This window comes from Clupea harengus, chromosome 18 (assembly GCF_900700415.2).
Source record: "Clupea harengus chromosome 18, Ch_v2.0.2, whole genome shotgun sequence".
Taxonomy (NCBI): domain Eukaryota; kingdom Metazoa; phylum Chordata; class Actinopteri; order Clupeiformes; family Clupeidae; genus Clupea; species Clupea harengus.
The window spans coordinates 15,249,003-15,255,464 of NC_045169.1; the positions used below are offsets into that span (position 1 = coordinate 15,249,003).

General features: G+C 47.4%; 1 protein-coding gene across 13 annotated transcripts in view; it reads left to right on the forward strand.

The window, feature by feature from the left end:
- The first annotated feature begins 288 nt into the window (after nucleotides 1-288).
- LOC105895412 (neurexin-2) overlaps nucleotides 289-6,462 on the forward strand; it is a 736,614-nt gene continuing 730,440 nt past the window's right edge. For 6 of the 13 annotated variants that reach the window (XM_031585057.2, XM_031585051.2, XM_031585056.2 and 3 more), the window contains exon 1: nucleotides 290-664. The gene's annotated coding sequence lies outside the window, so the exon portion shown is untranslated. The other 7 variants (XM_031585048.2, XM_031585052.2, XM_031585053.2 and 4 more) reach the window with 3 other exon arrangements.

The window sequence follows — 6,462 nt, forward strand, 5'->3', positions numbered from 1 at the left end:
CAAAAATGCAGCCGAGTTTAATAAAATAATTAGTGTTCAGTTTAATAAAATAATTGAGAAATAAAACCTACGCCCTAAATGGAAATACTTCCAGATGGAAGGGAAGGGGTGCTAGCGGTTGACCACATCATGAATTATGCATATTAGCTTTTTACTAGGTGTGATTCGGTAACAGGGCAATTCAGAGCAGTCACAATGAAGCAAATTATCATCCCGAAATGCAGATCTCCTCCTCTCTCGACGCATTGCACTTGTGATCGACACCGCAAGTGGTTATTCAAAGCGCCCATCACATACTATCTGGTATAGGGGCGGGATGCGCAGCTGCGAGTTATTCGGCAGAGCGGCAGCCGCAGCAGAGGATTGAGCAGCGAGTTGGCCAACTCCGCCCTCGCCTCGGTCCAAGTAGCCTAAGTGGGGCGTGTCACTGTGGGCGGGATTGAGTGCGGTGCTGATGCTGGCGCGTCTATTCCAGGGGTGCAGGTAGAACGGCTAGGCTAGCACCGTTCGCATCAGCAGCGGATGAAAAACTGCATACTGGTGCTCCGGGAACTGGATAAAAACATTAATAACTGAAAAGCGCATCGCCACATCCAGGAATTTCTTTTTACAGCGCTTTGACCTCAATTCCAGATTGCAAGACGGATTTCGGGAAACTAGACAGGTAAGGATCCAGTCAGATGTGTTTATGTGATGTTTGACTCTGAATGCTTTGGTTTTTGTTTTCATTTTGTGTTTGCAATTGTGCCCGCTTGAGAATTGGGATCCACTGGCTACGTGACAAAAACATTGCAGCATGCCGTGTCATTTCGGGGACATTTGGTTTGTATCTCGGGTGTTGTAAGTCTTAAGGGCGGTCAGGTGTCGTTGTCTCAAGCCATTGTAGGCTTTTCACGTAAACAAAATAAACTTAAAATCGTCTACGTTCCCGAAAGCATAAAAACCAACGCACTGTTTTGAGGGGACGTGGACATGTTAGTTGTTCTGTTCGGAGATGCTCGGCTGAGGAGCAGACGGGCAGGAGTGCGCGGTTTGTCAGCGTGGGAATTACATATGGTATGCGTGTGTGTGAACGAGAGATGCAAAGATCTCAGACATGATTGTTTTCCAATATGTATGAGCAGGAGGTCGAAAATAAACTACTCTGAAAATATTCTGAACCATTTATTTTTCATTTTCTTTTTTTCGGTTCAGTTTCTCACCTTAGGTGATTTTGTGGTGTGCGGTTTCCCAGATCCCACGGGCATAGACAGTTGGGTATCACGATTTAAATCTCACGCTCATAATGATAAACGCGGAGAATCGTCAACAATGTGGAAATTGATGCTGTCGGTCGATATTCGCAATTCCAGGTTGGGATTGATTTGCGTCTTCCTGTGAGAGTCAAGATAAGTGTCCTAGCCTTTTGGGCTTCTCTGTTCCAGACGTAGCCTGACAGCAAGTTTTAAAACGCGTCTCTAGAAAACAACCTCTTGGTGCCTACCCCTAAAATAACCCAAATAAGAGGATGGGAGTTCTTTAATTTATGTTTTGCTACACGCAGTAAATGGCACTTGAGTGTGTAAATAGCTGCTCAACTGCATTAGTGTTGCAATGAAGCAGCGGGAATTGTCTGGGATATATCAGCCTGGTCGCACGGTTATTCAAAGAAAGGATTTTGTGTTGTCGTATCGTCGGCCAAGCGCGCCGTTTACTCTTCCTTACAGGCCTGCGTGGGATGGTGGTATTTTAGCATTAATAGGGTGCCCGCAGGCGTGATGTGTCCTGCTTACATTAGTCTATAAACTAGTGTTGGAGAGACGTGGTCTGTGTTCAGACATACCGAAAGCATCACCCACATCCTTTGTGAACAAATATGATCACGCAGAATATAGATACGCTCATATATTACGACCTTAATTTTTTTTGTACCCCAGTGCAGTGCCCATATTATATGCGTTGAATTCTGTTTATGTGGAGTTTCAGTCAAAACCCCGTTTTTTTTGCCACTATACGTTAGCCCACTGGGGTGCGTAATGGGGTCTCCTTCCAGAGCCGCAAAATTAACCAGCAAACAGACTCGTGTTCTGCGACGGGTGGAAATATTTCATTAGCTGTCTGCTACCATTACAGCGACTTTACCCGCCACTGCTTTCCTACTGTCACGTTCAAGATTCATTGTCCCTATTCTAACGGAAGTTTTGCTGTGTGTATGCGGAGGTTTCCTCACAGATATGCCGGAGCGAGCGGCGAAACAAAGCTGGTATGTAACCGACTGTGTGAGTGCTCAAATTAATGTCTCAACGCGCGCTCTCTTGAGAATCCCAAGTATTCTGTTTACTAGACGACGGCGCGAGGGGGTGACTGTAGGTTTAATAACAGCGCAATATCAAGAGACAATGTTTTCTCTTTTGTGTCAACAAGCTTCCCATGTGGCTGTCAAGTTTTTCGTGGGATTTGTAACATGTTAGTTCTCGCATCGTGAGGAAAGAGAGGTGTGAAACGTTCTTGGTAGACAGCATGCGTAGGAGACCAGGGCTTGCACAATATTGCAAACAAAATAGTCTACCGTCGCGGGTTCAGCATAGGATACATCTGGTAACGTCAATAGGGGCAGAAAGTCGATTTTGTTTGTTTCGGTATCATAATTTATGCGTCGAGCCGTGAGGTAGTCGGCTCATTGAAATTTCAGCACCATGGACAGTGCCATCACCCCTCCTGGATGAACAGACGGTAGCTTTCCTAGATAGATGCAGGCTTCCGTCGTGAAACATGTTGCCCGTGGGGTAATGCAATACTTCCGTTCGAATGTGAGCTTGCTCTTGAAATTGAGTGTTAATCCGACATTTTCATTTCCCCCCTGCATTTAAGTGTGGATCTCTTAAAGTCAGCCTTGAGTATTCCTATATGTGGGATGCTTCGCGCAGAGTAAGAAGCACATTTAATGACCCATCCACGTGACGTAATCAGAAACTCAATGCATCTTGTGTTTGTAATTGCCACTCTAAGGCCATTTCACTTTCATTGATCTGTTAACCTGTATGTGTCGTTGCACACTTACACACTTACACACACACACACACACACACACACACACACACATGTGTCGTTGCGTCCCCCCTCTACTCTCCATAGGGACGACTGCATGCCAAGTAACAGGGTTTGAGACAAATGGATGTCGCAGTATTTGCATAATCTTTTATGGTCTTGGTTTCTTTGTCACCTACAAAGACTATAATGACTCACGTCTAATCCATCTGATGGTTGAATGCTTTCACCTGTTTCTTGGCACAGGGCCACACTCTCTTCCCAGCCTCCTTTCTGATGGTGTTAGGGGTGTGGAGGATGCTTAATCCCTCCGTTTGTAGGCACAGATGATTTAGAATTATTGCACATTCCTCTGATCTGAGTAATCGTGGTTGACCCCAGTTCTGTTCACCGCTCACTGCTGTTCAAACTTTAAGTACTTAAAGAAAAAATTGATGCTCTCATACACAAACACCACACAACATTCAAACTCAACTGGAGAATGCAAAAATCTTTATACGTATATTTGTATCTTTCTTAATCTTTCCAAGTCTAATCTTTATAAGTATATATATATATATAATTTAAGAACTACACAATGTGTACAAACTGTTAATTTTGCATTCTTTGGGAGGGGCAAAGACTCAAATGGAGGGGTCACCGCCCAAACCCCCCTGTAATTCGCACCACGGCCTCTCTCAGGCCTGACCTCCCACCCAGCAGCCTCCATGGCTTGGCCTCTGTGCAGTGACACTGCAGCCTCCAGTAGCTTGGCCTCTGTGCAGTGGCGCTGTGGTGGTGAGCTTTCAGAGTAGCAGACCTGGAAGGAAGAACAACAGCAGAAAACAGTGAAGAGGAGAGTCTCTGTATGTTGTCATGTGTCCCCCATGTCCCTCAGGTCTGGCAGGGCTCGTGCTGCTTCATGAGCTCACACACACACACACACACACACACACACACACACACACACACACACACACACACACACACACACACACACACACACACACATCCCACATGTCCTTTACCAGACCTGTACATGCCCTTCACCACACACGCCATCACCAGACATTGTCATCAGTATGGAACCCGTGACCTTGGTGTTAAAGCAGCTGCCAAGCAGTGATTCTGTATTTGACCTTGGGCGTAGACATGGGCGTCAGATCCTCCTCGCTCGTCTCGCCAGCGTGTGCCGTTCTTGCCCCGGGTGCCTCGGGCGTGACCTGCTGTGAGGAGTTCAGTGCTGACAGAGAGACGTGTGTGTGTGTGTGTGTGTGTGTGTGTGTGTGTGTGTGTAACGGGGTGTGGAGCAGGGTTGGTAATCTCCCAGTATAATCCCTCACACCGAAGACACGAGCACTATCTGCCTCATTAGCTCTCATGCTCTCACTCCTACCTCTGTCTCACACACACACACACACTCACACCCACACACAGTTACTTACAGACAGACACACACACACACACAGTTACAGGCACACACACACACAAACACACACACATACAGTTACAGACACACAACACACAGTTACAGACACATGCACACACACATACACAGTTAGACACACACTCACAAACATTTAGTTACGGACACATACACACACGTCCACAGACACATCCGCAGGTGCATTGAAACACACATCAACAAAAGCAAACATGCTCATATACATACAGATATGTTCCCTGACACACACACACACACACACACACACACACACACACACACATACACACACACTGAGAGAGTCTGAGCCACCCACTCAAGACCAGCAGAGAGGGGCTTACAGGAGCTGAGAGTGCTTGCTCTCTCTCTCTCTGTCTCCCACACCCACACTCACACACTTACACACTCTCACACACTCACACACTTACACACTCTCACACACTCACACACACACACATACGCGGGGGCTTAGAGCAGCTGAGAGTCCTCTCTCTCAAGCACTGAAGAACAGAGGTGTTGAATACAGAAGAGGGTTGAGAGAGAGCCCTCACCCCAGCCCCCCCTCCCCCTCCCCTCCTCTCCTCGCCTCCTCTCCTCTCCATCCCCCTCCTGTCACCTCTTTCCTTCTAGGCTTCTCTCCTCTTCTCTCCTCTCCTCTCCTCCTTGCCCATCCCTTCTCTTCTCTTTCCTTCTCTTCTATAATTATCCTTGCTTCTTTCTCTTTTCTCCTCTCATCTCCTGCGGTTCTCTCCTCCTCACACCTCTTCTCTCTTGCTTGCTTTTCTCTCCTCCTCTCCTTTTCCCCCCTCTCTCTCTGCCCTCCCTCTCCATCCCTCTCTCCATCACTCCCTCTCTCCATCCATTCTCCTCCCTCCATTCCTGTCTCCACCTCTCCCCCATTCTCTTCTTCCTCAGCCTCTATCTCTTGCACTCATCCCTCCATCCTTCCCTCGACTCCTTCTCTTCCTCCCTCCTGCCCTCCTCCTCCTCAGATGATGTGTGATGGGCCAGGCCCTGTTAGCTCGGGTCTGCTGATGAAGCAGACAAACCCAGGCAGAGAATAACCTGGCGCCTTTTGCTTCTTTCCTTTTTTTCCTTCTCTTTCATTCCCCCCTTTCTTCACCTCTCATGGCACTGATAGAGTGATGCACTTAAAGAGCTCTCATTCTCTCTCATTATCCACTGCCCACCTCCTGGCCCTCACTTCCATTTCTCCTTTCCTTAAAGGCCTGCTGAGAGGGAGACAGGGAGAGAGGGAGACAGGGAGAGAGGGAGAGAGAGGGGTGAGTGGTGGAGGAAGAAAGAAAGAAAGGAGTTTGTTGATTGGGTCATGTTACTTTCATCAGGACCACATGCTGCATATGCTGGGTGACAATCTCCTCTTTTCCCTGCTGGAAGAAATCTAACTAATGTCAACCCAGTGTGCGTGCATGTTCCTGTGTGTGCGTGCGTATGTGTGTGTGTGTGTGTGTGTGTGTGTGTGTATGTGTGTGTTTGTGGTTAGGAGGTGCAAAAGAGTCCAGCTCCATTCAACTCTGTAATGGTATCAGATAGTCCTCCTTTGGGAGTTGAATGTACGAAGTCCCTGGGGACCAACTAGTTTTAAAGCCCCTGACTGGGATGATGAGAGTCCCAGGCCAATATTGTGCATTTGAGACATGCAGACACTGCTGTGGGACCAGTGGATGGGCGGACGTCAGTGTCTGAAACCGCTCTGGTATACAGTTGCGGGTAGTCATTGAACAGAGGAGCAGTCGTGACACTTATTCAATGCAAGTTAGAGGGTGTCTCATCCTTGAAAAGTCTGTACCATTGTGCATTGGATAATGTCAAATTATGAACATGTTTTTGTGAAAGGGCCTCAAAGTAAAATGGTTTTAAAACGCAGGCTTTCGGGATGTCTTTGGCTGCTCATCCTATTGGCATCAGGAAGAACTGCTTGAGTGGATAACAATCAGCACCTGTCTCACACACTCTGACATTCAGCCTCTGCAATCCAGTCCGTATCGTCC